Source organism: Cherax quadricarinatus, chromosome 48 (genome assembly GCF_038502225.1).
Source record: "Cherax quadricarinatus isolate ZL_2023a chromosome 48, ASM3850222v1, whole genome shotgun sequence".
NCBI classification, from domain to species: domain Eukaryota; kingdom Metazoa; phylum Arthropoda; class Malacostraca; order Decapoda; family Parastacidae; genus Cherax; species Cherax quadricarinatus.
In genome coordinates this window covers 2169196-2181265 of record NC_091339.1, presented here as the reverse complement: position 1 = coordinate 2181265, position 12070 = coordinate 2169196, and the positions used below count along the sequence as shown (strand labels likewise).

The window sequence follows — 12070 nt, the reverse complement described above, 5'->3', positions numbered from 1 at the left end:
CAATCCGTAACCATCTTGAAAGGCATGAATTGATTAATGAATCCTAACATGGTTATACAAAGGGGCGTTCCTGTCTTACGAATTTACTTTCTTCACTAAGGTATTTAAGGACGTAGACCATGGTAATGAATATGATACGGTGTATATGGACTTCAGTAAGGCATTCGATAAAGTTCCACATCAGAGGCTGTTGAGAAAATTTAACGCATACGGAATAGGAGGAGAAATTATTTCCTGGGTAAAGGCATGGTTGACAAATAGGCAGCAGAATTTGCATAAATGGGGAGAAATCAGAATGGGGGCACGTCACAAGCGGTGTTCCACAGGGGTCAGTTTTGGGCCCGTTGTTGTTCACAATCTACATAAACGACATAGATGAGGGAATAAATAACGACAAAAGCAAATTTGCTGATGACACCAAAATAGGCTGTCCAATTCATTCTAATGAGGACATTAGAGCACTCCAGGATGATTTGAATAGACTGATGCAGTGATCGGAGAAGTGGCAGATGCAGTTTAATATAGACAAATGCAAAGTTCTAAATGTTGGATAGGAAAATAACCATGCAACATATAAACTAAATAATGTAGATCTTAATATTACGGATTGCGAAGGATTTAGGAGTTCTGGTTAACAGTAATCTGAAACCAAGACAATAGTGCATAAGTGTTTGCAATAAAGCGAATAGAATCCTTGGCATTATATCAAGAAGCATAAATAATAGAAGTCTTCAGCTTGTTCAACTCTATATATCTTTGGTTAGGCCTCATTTAGATTATGCTGCACAGTTTTGGTCAACGTATTACAGAATGGATATAAATGCTCAGGAAAACGTACAAAGGAGGATGACAAAGTTGATCCCATGTATCAGAAATCTTCCCTATGAGGATAGACTGAGGACCCTGAATCTGTACTCTCTAGAAAGGTGTATAAATGGAAAACGGGAATTAATAAAGGGGATGTAAACAGCGTGCTAAAAATATGTAACATAGACAGGACTCAAAGCAATGGTTTTAAATTGGAAAAATTCAGATTCAGGAAGGATAAAGGAAAGCAATGGTTTGGCAATAGAGTTGTGGATGAGTGGAACAAACTCCCGAGTACTGTCATAGAAGCTAAGACGTTATGTAGTTTTAAAAATAGGTTGGATAAATACATGAGTAAGTGTGGGTGGGTGTGAGTTGGACCTGACTAGCTTGTGCTACTAGGTCGGATGGCGTGCTTCTCCTTTAAGACATTGGCTTAAGCCGGTGGGAGAATTGGAACTGACTCGCATAGGCCAGTAGGCCTGCTGCAGTGTTCTAACTTATGTTCTTAAGACTACTACAATCACTGTAGTGTCAGCCTATAATTATTAGAGCTGTCAGACTACTACAATCATGTAGTCACTAGAGCTTTGAGATTACCACAATCACTGAGGGGAAGTCAGCCTAGTACAATTACTGGAGCTGTTAGGCTACCACAATCATTGGAGATGTCACGCTACCACAATTACTGGAGCTGTCAGGCTACCACAATCACTGGAGCTGTCAGGCTACCACAGTCACTGGAGATGTAAGGCTACCACAATAACAGGAGCTGCCGGGCTACCATAATCACTGGAGCTGTTAGGCTACGACAATCAATGGAGATGTCAGGCTACCACAATTACTGAAGCTGTCAAATTACTGCAATTAGTGGAGCTGTCAGGCTACCACAATTACTGGAGCTGTTGAGCTTCCACAATCACTGGAGCTGTCAGGCTACCATAATCACGAAGTTCTCAGGTCACCACAATCACTGAAACTGTCAGGCTATTACAATCTCTGGAGCTGTCAGACAGCTACAATCACTGAAGTTGTCAGGTTATGACAATCACTAGAGCTGCCAGACTAATGCAACCACTGGAGCTGTCAAGTTACCACAATCACTGGAGATGTCATACCACAATCAATGAAGCTGTCAAACTATACTCACTTGATCTGTCAGACTACAACTATCGCTGGAGCTATAAGAATGTTACAATCACTGAAGCTATTAGCTTACTGCAATCACTGGAGCTGTAAAATTATTACAATCACGTGAGCCGTCAGACTACAATCAGTGAGGCTATCAAACTACAATTACTTGTAGTTTGATAACCGTTAGTCTACTACAATCGCTGGTACGAAATGACTAATACAATCACTGAAGCTAAAAGACCAATACAATCAACACAGCTAAAAGACTACAGTGTAGCTAAAAGACTTCTACAATCAATGCAGCCAAAAGGCTTTTACAATGTATATATATATATATATATATATATATATATATATATATATATATATATATATATATATATATATATATATATATATATATATATATATATATATATAACACCTACAAACACTGAAACCATCAGACTATTATAGTCAAAATAATTTTATGACAGACTTGATTGAGAAAGTAATATGATATCTGTTGCATCCTCCTTCCCCATGATATTTAAGACTCCTTCCTTATTCATCCATCATAATTAGAACTACTGCCTCATTTCTCCATCATTATAATTAAAACTACTGCCTCATTTCTCCATCATTATAATTAAAACTACTGCCTCATTTCTCCATCATTATAATTAAAACTACTGCCTCATTTCTCCATCATTATAATTAAAACTACTGCCTCATTTCTCCATCATTATAATTAAAACTACTGCCTCATTTCTCCATCATTATAATTAAAACTACTGCCTCATTTCTCCATCATTATAATTAAAACTACTGCCTCATTTCTCCATCATTATAATTAAAACTACTGCCTCATTTCTCCATCATTATAATTAAAACTACTGCCTCATTTCTCCATCATTATAATTAAAACTACTGCCTCATTTCTCCATCATTATAATTAAAACTACTGCCTCATTTCTCCATCATTATAATTAAAACTACTGCCTCATTTCTCCATCATTATAATTAAAACTACTGCCTCATTTCTCCATCATTATAATTAAAACTACTGCCTCATTTCTCCATCATTATAATTAAAACTACTGCCTCATTTCTCCATCATTATAATTAAAACTACTGCCTCATTTCTCCATCATTATAATTAAAACTACTGCCTCATTTCTCCATCATTATAGTTAAAACGACTGCCTCATTTCTCCATCATTATAATTAAAACTACTGCCTCATATTCCATCATTATTATTAAAACTAGTACAGTCCATAATTAAAACTCCGGCTTCCTCCTCTATGCGGAAAAAATATTACAGATTAAAAAACAGATCATTCCAGTAACCGTCAATATTATATGAAAATAAATTACTGTTTCTGAAAGTAATCCACATGTGAGGAAGTAATCCACATGTGAGGAAGTAATCCACATGTGAGGAAGTAATCCGCATGTGAGGAAGTAATCCACATGTGAGGAAGTAATCCACATGTGAGGAAGTAATCCACATGTGAGGAAGTAATCCGCATGTGAGGAAGTAATCCGCATGTGAGGAAGTAATCCACATGTGAGGAAGTAATCCGCATGTGAGGAAGTAATCCACATGTGAGGAAGTAATCCACATGTGAGGAAGTAATCCACATGTGAGGAAGTAATCCACATGTGAGGAAGTAATCCACATGTGAGGAAGTAATCCACATGTGAGGAGGAAGTAATCCACATGTAAGGAGGAAGTAATCCACATGTGAGGAAGAAGTAATCCACATGTAAGGAGGAAGTAATCCACATGTGAGGAAGAAGTAATCCACATGTGAGAAAGTAATCCACCCGAGACAGCTCACTCAGTACCCGGCTGTTGTGGGTAGTTTCCGAGAAAATGAAGAGTGGGGATGTTATGTTAGGTTTTTAAATGCTATTATTAGACTTTAAAATGGTAATGTAAGGTTTTAAACTGTTAATGTTAAGCTTTAAAATGTTAATCCACTCGCTCTTTACTTAGGTATTAAATGTTAATGTAAGTTTTAAAATATTAAAGTTAAGCTTTAAAATGGTAATGTTAGGCTTTAAAATGTTAATTTTGGGTTTAAAAATGTTAACGTTATTTTAAAATGTAATATTAAGCTTTAAAATATTAATGATGGGTTTCAAAATGTTAATGTTAGGCATTAAAATGTTAATGTTAAGTTTTAAAATGTTAATGAAGACATTAAAATGTTAATGTTAGACTTTAAAATGATCTAGGGTAGAACAGCACCTCAGTATGTAAATTAAAGTGCAATAAATACATGTATTTAGCTTCAGTTTTCAAGAGCAGAGATGTATAGCAGAGGGCAGAGTCAGTGTGCGTGACGTCACCTCCCTAGCAACCATGGCCGCCATAGTGACACAAGGTAAACAAACCACCGACCCGCAGCTCGCCTCTCATAATTTGTCTTCGATCTCAGCTACGATTTGTCGAGGGAAATTGTGGAGGTCTCTGTGTACACACCTTGCTCAACCAGCAAGACTAAACTGAGGTTCTGTACACACCTGTCTCAACCAGCAAGACTAAACTGAGGTTCTGTACACACCTGTCTCAACCAGCAAGACTAAACTGAGGTTCTGTACACACCTGTCTAAACCAGCAAGACTAAATTGACGTTCTGAGCAACTGTCTACAGAACTGAGGTTCTATAGACAATTGCTTCATCCAGAAAGACTAAATTGAGGTTCTGGACACACCTGCCTCAAACAGCAAGACCAAACTGAGGCTCTGTTAGCCTCCAAAAATGCTTAAATTCTGAACAAGAGCAAAGGTTATAAAAATGAATGTATTATGTAACTAGGCTTCAGGAAAGAGCAATTCAAACGTTGAACACAAAACTCACATTATCCTTAGATTCATCAGCACAAAACCCACAAGGGTCGTAGAGCAACAGAAACACGTTAGTTCAGCTATAACTAGTTTATGACTCCATTAATGAAGAGCGACTCCCAGCTGCTGCAGTGTAGCACTGCTCTACACCAGATGCTGCAGTGTAGCACTACTCTACACCAGCTGCTGCAGTGTAGCACTGCTCTACACCAGCTGCTGCAGTGTAGCACTGCTCTACACCAGATGCTGCAGTGTAGCACTGCTCTACACCAGATGCTGCAGTGTAGCACTGCTCTACACCAGATGCTGCAGTGTAGCACTGCTCTACACCAGCTGCTGCAGTGTAGCACTGCTCTACACCAGATGCTGCAGTGTAGCACTGCTCTACACCAGATGATGCAGTGTAGCACTGCTCTACTGCAGTGTAGCACTGCTCTACACCAGCTGCTGCAGTGTAGCACTGCTCTACACCAGCTGCTGCAGTGTAGCACTGCTCTACACCAGATGCTGCAGTGCAGCACTGCTCTACACCAGCTGCTGCAGTGTAGCACTGCTCTACACCAGATGCTGCAGTGTAGCACTGCTCTACACCAGATGCTGCAGTGTAGCACTGCTCTACACCAGCTGCTGCAGTGTAGCACTGCTCTACACCAGCTGCTGCAGTGTAGCACTGCTCTACACCAGATGCTGCAGTGTAGCACTGCTCTACACCAGCTGTTGCAGTGTAGCACTGCTCTACACCAGCTGCTGCAGTGTAGCACTGCTCTACACCAGCTGCTGCAGTGTAGCACTGCTCTACACCAGCTGCTGCTGTGTTGGTTGGTACCAGTGTTGGTACCAGTGTTGGTCGATACCAGTGTTGGTTGGTACCAGTGTTGGTCGATACCAGTGTTGGTACCAGTGTTGGTTGGTAACAGTGTTGGTCGATACCAGTGTTGGTCGATAACAGTGTTGGATGGTACCAGTGTTGGTCGATAACAGTGTTGGATGGTACCAGTGTTGGTCAATACCAGTGTTTGATGGTACCAGTGTTGGTCGATACCAGTGTTTGATGGTACCAGTGTTGGATGGTACCAGTGTCTGACGGTACCAGTGTTTGATGGTACCAGTGTTGGTCGATACCAGTGTTTGATGGTACCAGTGTTGGTCGATACCAGTGTTTGATGGTACCAGTGTTGGTCGATACCAGTGTTTGATGGTACCAGTGTTTGTTGATACCAGTGTTTGATGGTACCAATGTTGGTCGATACCAGTGTTTGATGGTACCAGTGTTGGTTGGTACCAGTGTTTGATGGCACCAGTGTCTGACGGTACCAGTGTTTGATGGTACCAGTGTTTGATGGTACCAGTGTTGGTTGGTACCAGTGTTTGATGGCACCAGTGTCTGACGGTACCAGTGTTTGATGGTACCAGTGTTGGTTGGTACCAGTGTTTTATGGTACGAGTGTTGGTTGGTACCAGTGTTTGATGGTACCAGTGTTGGTTGGTACCAGTGTTTGATGGTGCCAGTGTTGGTCGATACCACTGTTTGATGGTACCAGTGTTGGTTGGCACCAGTGTTTGATGGTACCAGTGTTGGTTGGTACCAGTGTTTGATGGCACCAGTGTCTGACGGTACCAGTGCTTGATGGTACCAGTGTTGGTTGATACCAGTGTTTGATGGTACAAGTGTTGGTCGATACCAGTGTTTGATGGTACCAGTGTTGGTTGGTACCAGTGTTTGATGGTACCAGTGTTGGTAGATACCAGTGTTTGATATTACCAGTGTTGGATGGTACCAGTGTTGGTCGATACCAGTGTTTGATGGTACCAGTGTTGGATGGTACCAGTGTCTGACGGTACCAGTGTTGGATGGTACCAGTGTCTGACGGTACCAGTGTTTGATGGTACCAGAGTTGGTCGATACCAGTGTTTGATGGTACCAGTGTTGGTTGGTACCAGTGTTTGATGGTACCAGTGTTGGTACCAGTGTTTGATGGTACCAGTGTTGGTTGGTACCAGGGTTTGATGGCACCAGTGTCTGACGGTACCAGTGTTGGATGGTACCAGTGTCTGACGGTACCAGTGTTTGATGGTACCAGTGTTGGTCGATACCAGTGTTTGATGGTACCAGTGTTGGTCGATACCAGTGTTTCATGGTACCAGTGTTGGTTGGTACCAGTGTTTGATGGAACCAGTGTTGGTTGGTACCAGTGTTTGATGGTACCAGTGTTTGATGGTACCAGTGTTGGTTGGTACCAGTGTTGGATGGTACCAGTGTTTGATGTTACCAGTGTTGGTTGGTACCAGTGTTTGATGGTACCAGTGTTGGATGGTACCAGTGTTTGATGGTACCAGTGTTGGTACCAGTGTTTGATGGTACCAGTGTTGGTTGGTACCAGTGTTTGATGGTACCAGTGTTGGATGGTACCGGTGTTTGATGGTACCAGTGTTGGATGGTACCAGTGTTTGATGGTACCAGTGTTGGTTGGTACCAGTGTTTGATGGTACCAGTGTTGGATGGTACCAGTGTTTGATGGTACCAGTGTAGGTCGATACTAGTGTTTGATGGTACCAGTGTTGGATGGTACCGGTGTTTGGTGGTACCAGTGTTGGATGGTACCAGTGTTTGATGGTACCAGTGTTGGATGGTACCAGTGTTGGATGGTACCAGTGTTTGATGGTACCAGTGTTGGTTGGTACCAGTGTTTGATGGCACCAGTGTTGGTTGGTACCAGTGTTTGATGGTACCAGTGTTGGATGGTACCAGTGTTTGATGGTACCAGTGTTGAATGGTACCAGTGTTTGATGGTACCAGTGTAGGTCGATACTAGTGTTTGATGGTACCAGTGTTTGATGGTACCGGTGTTTGGTGGTACCAGTGTTGGATGGTACCAGTGTTGGATGGTACCAGTGTTTGATGGTACCAGTGTTGGTTGGTACCAGTGTTTGATGGCACTAGTGTTGGTTGGTACCAGTGTTTGATTGTACCATTGTTGGATGGTACCAGTGTTTGATATTACCAGTGTTGAATGGTACCAGTGTTTGATGGTACCAGTGTTGGTTGGTACCAGTGTTTGATGGTACCAGTGTTGGTTGGTACCAGTGTTTGATGGTACCAGTGTTGGTCGATACCAGTGTTTGATGGTACCAGTGTTGGTTGGTACCAGTGTTTGATGGTACCAGTGTTGGATGGTACCAGTGTTGGATGGTACCAGTGTTTGATGGTACCAGTTTTTGATGGTACCAGTGTTGGTACCAGTGTTTGATGGTACCAGTGTTGGATGGTACCAGTGTTTGATGGTACCAGTGTCTGACGGTACCAGTGTTTGATGGTACCAGTGTTGGATGGTACCAGTGTTTGATGGCACCAGTGTTGGTTGGTACCGGTGTTTGATGGTACCAGTTTTGGATGGTATCAGTGTTGGTTGGTACCGGTGCTGGACGGTTCCAGTTCTGGTTGGTACTAGTGTTGATTGGTATACATGTTGGTTGGTACCAATGTTGGTTGGTACCAAAGAGGGAGGGTACCAGTGTCGGCTGGTACCAGGTACTACAGTTGGTACACAGGTGACAGACTTATTCCACCTGTAAAGGAGGTGTCATGTACTCCACTTGCAATAATCAGAGGTGCTTCACCTGCTACAAATGTATCAGAGGTGCTTCACCTGCTATAGATGTACTATAGGTGCCCCATCTGCAAGACAGGCGTTGAAATAGACAAGTGGAAGTATGTGGGACCCAGCAGCAGGACGATCACCAGATAAGAACAAATGGATTACAGCAACTTTGTTACCTTTGTGTGTGTGTGTGTGTGTGTGTGTGTGTGTGTGTGTGTGTGTTCAGCTATATGTGGTTGCAGGGGTCGAGTCACAGCTCCTGCACTTCCCACAAGTACACTTTTACCATTACTCCCTCCAATTCTCTGAATCCTCCCACAATCTTTTACATCTTGTGGGTTGGAAAGAACGATGACTTAATAAAACACAAGACGTGTGATCTTTACTTGCCTCTGAAAGGAATGTGTATATAAACGTAAACAAAACATACAGCAAACATGTCATGTGTATGCCGAGAGCAAACCCACATGTTGACAATAAAGCACATAAAAGTAATTGGCTGTATGCCTCCACCACTAGACTGGGAATGAAGGTGGAAACAAACAGCCACTCTTCCTCTTATGCTCCACTATCAACAAGTGGGTTTTCTATCAGTTCTGACAATTGTTCATTACACTGCAAAGGCCATTAAAACTTGTGTTTATACACGGGAAAACCTCATAAGAAATCTGTCGTGGTCCTTCACGTTCACCATTTACCAGTTCTCCAAACATAAACAAGGCCATGTGAAGATCCTTCAACCTTCACGTTCACCCTTCACCATAAACAAGGCCATGTGAAGATCCTTCAACCTTCACGTTCACCAGTTCTTTCAACATGACCAAGTCCATGTGAAGCTCCTCCAACCTTTCCTTCTAGCGTGAGCGACCATATTGAATAAGTTATGCAAATTCAGTTCCCAAAGGCATGATTCGATTTTATTTTCAATTCTTTCCCAATAACGCTATTTTTTATTTAAATAAGGTGCCAGAATTCTTATAATTATCAGCTTTATTGAATACTTCACCCCATAACCATGTTATAGTCATTACAATAATGGTACGCAATACGGACGAGATGAAGAATTAGGCAGATGTCCGACACTTACGCAATTTTATTTGGAGACGATGCAACAATCAGTGGATTTTTCAATTCAGTACAAAGATGATGTATGAAGACAGTGGAAGATGATGCAATAAGTGCTTTGCAGCACTATATACAGAAGAGAATGGAAGATAAGTTTATCAGTCTTTCCAACTTACGGAATTACGGAACTATAGACAGTGGAAGGTGAGGTAATCAGTCCCTCAGCCCTGCAGAACTATACACAGAAGACAGAGGAAGAGTTAATCAGTCTTTCAGCCTTACATAATTATACACAGAGACAATTTAAGACGAAGTAATCAGTCTCTCAGCCTGGAAGCCGATGTTGAGTACCTCAGTCTTGATGAATTATGATTATGGTACTGAACACCACCTCCAGACTGAAAGACTCATCACCTCATCTTCCAATCTCCACGTACATCTCTGTATTGAACTGAGAAAGTCAACAATGGTTGGTGAAACGTCTTCAAATAAAGATACCCAGGTGTTACCTATGTGTCTTAATATATTCAAGGAGGAAGCGATAAACTCACAGGGTTCATACAGCGCCCGGGTGATGAGGAGTAATCCGGTTTTGATCCAAGGAGCCATTAGCTCCAATGCTTTGGATCAAGAGCCCATCGCCTCATAAATCAACCCATATCCATCTTTTAACCCTCCAAATTGGGAGACAGGGTGCTTCAGATGCTGGCGACGTGCTCTTGATCCAAGGAATATGAGCTACCCTTCCCCTTCCTCCAGTCATACAAATTTCCCTTTATTCACGCGACACTGGATGGCCCCTACGGGTTTAGTGCTAATGCATCCTACAGATTATAAGTATATACAACAGAGCTAGAACTAGGAACTGGGTACAACAAAGCTAGGAAGTGGGTACAGTAGAGCTAGAAACTAAGTACAACAGAACTGGGAACTAGGTAACAGAGCTTGTAACTGGGTAAAACAAAGCTAGGAAGAAGGTACAATAATACCAGTGTCACTCCTGTCAATCACTGGCAATATTCTTGAGACAATAATCTCACGGTAGATAACAACGTTTTCCGACTACCACTCGCTTCTTCGTGACATTCAATATGACTTCAGGAAAAGTCAATCTGCTGCTGATCTGCTGTTAAATCTCTCCACTAAGTGACACCACTCATTGGATGAATCCAAAGTCAACTGTGTAGTAGCCCTAGACATTGCTGGAGTTTTCAACCGAGTATGGTACTTGGAACTCTAGACAAAACTGCATGCGCTGGGAAGCGCGGGCTTTACACTATGTCTTCTCAGTGATTACCTTCATGGTAGATCTCTAAGTGTATTTCTCAACGGGACAGACTCAGCAAGGCACTCTATTGCAGCAAGCGTGCCACAGGGAAGCGTGTTGGGCCACTGCTTTGTAATGTCTACTACTGATCCCAGAATCCCCAAGGATATGCAGACGACTGTACTCTGACATTTATTTATCCAAGATAAATTACGTCAATTACCAGCTCACAGCTATATAAGCCTCGGGAAAACGATGTCAGGTCACATTTGCTCCTGAGAAAACATAATTGATGATGGTTTCTAGGCATCATGTTAGTAATATTGAAACAGTGGTAAGAATGAATGGGAGAGTGTTGGTGCCCGGTGACGAAGTTGATATCCTTGGGGTGAAATATGACTCCAAACTGACTATGAAGAATAACGTTGCAACTCTTGCAAATAAAGCGGCCAGGAAGCTTACAGCACTTCGACGTATCTCGCATCTGCTCAACAGTAGAGGTTGAAAGATTCTGTATGAGGCACAAGTACGCTCACACCCTGAGTATGCTCTGCTTTCTCCGTCTCATCTGAGACTTCTTGACAGAACAGAGAACAAAGTAAAACGCCACGTCTCTCGCCTGGACCCAACCTGGATAGATCTATCATTTGAGCAGAGCCTTCAACACTAATGTGGGTGGTCTTACTGGTATGTACAAGGCCAATATTGTCAAAGTACCACACTTGACTCCACTCATAGGACAGCGAGAAGTGAGCTTCAACATAACAAGACGGGCAGCAGACAGCAACTACACACTGACTGTACCTTCTCCAGAACATCGCTTCATTTGAGATCATTTATTCCTAGGATAACTCTTATCTGGAACATGTTAGTTACAGCATGACATCAACGAAATAAAGTCAGTTGACCAAATGAAGTCGTTGGCCCACAGATGGCTCCAATATCGTCCAGTTCCCTATCTGTATGTCTCATAACAATAAAAAGGCTTTCAAATAAGCTGATGTAGGTAACAGCTCTTAGAGTGTGAATAAAGTTAAGAACCTTAACCTAATCTTGTAAAACCTTGTGTTAAAAATAAAGAGGCAAGAAAGAAAGCAAAACAGGGCTAGGAAAGAAGCCTTAGTGTTCGGGGAAACCCATGAACTTAGTGCTTAGGGAAAAAAAAATCTCAGGGTGAGTAATATATCATTACTGCTCAACCCTACATTTTTTGACACACCCATCACTGTCGTGACACACCTGTCACTGTCGTGATACACCTGTCACTGTCGTGGCACACCTGTCACTGTCGTGACACACCTGTCACTGACGTTACACACCCGTCAATGTTTTGACACCCGTCACTGTTGTGACACGCCTGT

The 12070-nt window shown here is 42.1% G+C and overlaps 1 protein-coding gene across 2 annotated transcripts in view; it reads right to left on the bottom strand.

Annotated features, from left to right (window-relative positions):
* The window catches only part of LOC128696112 (uro-adherence factor A), a 1051771-nt gene that overhangs the window by 473568 nt on the left and 566133 nt on the right, over nucleotides 1–12070 (bottom strand). The window lies entirely within an intron of this gene.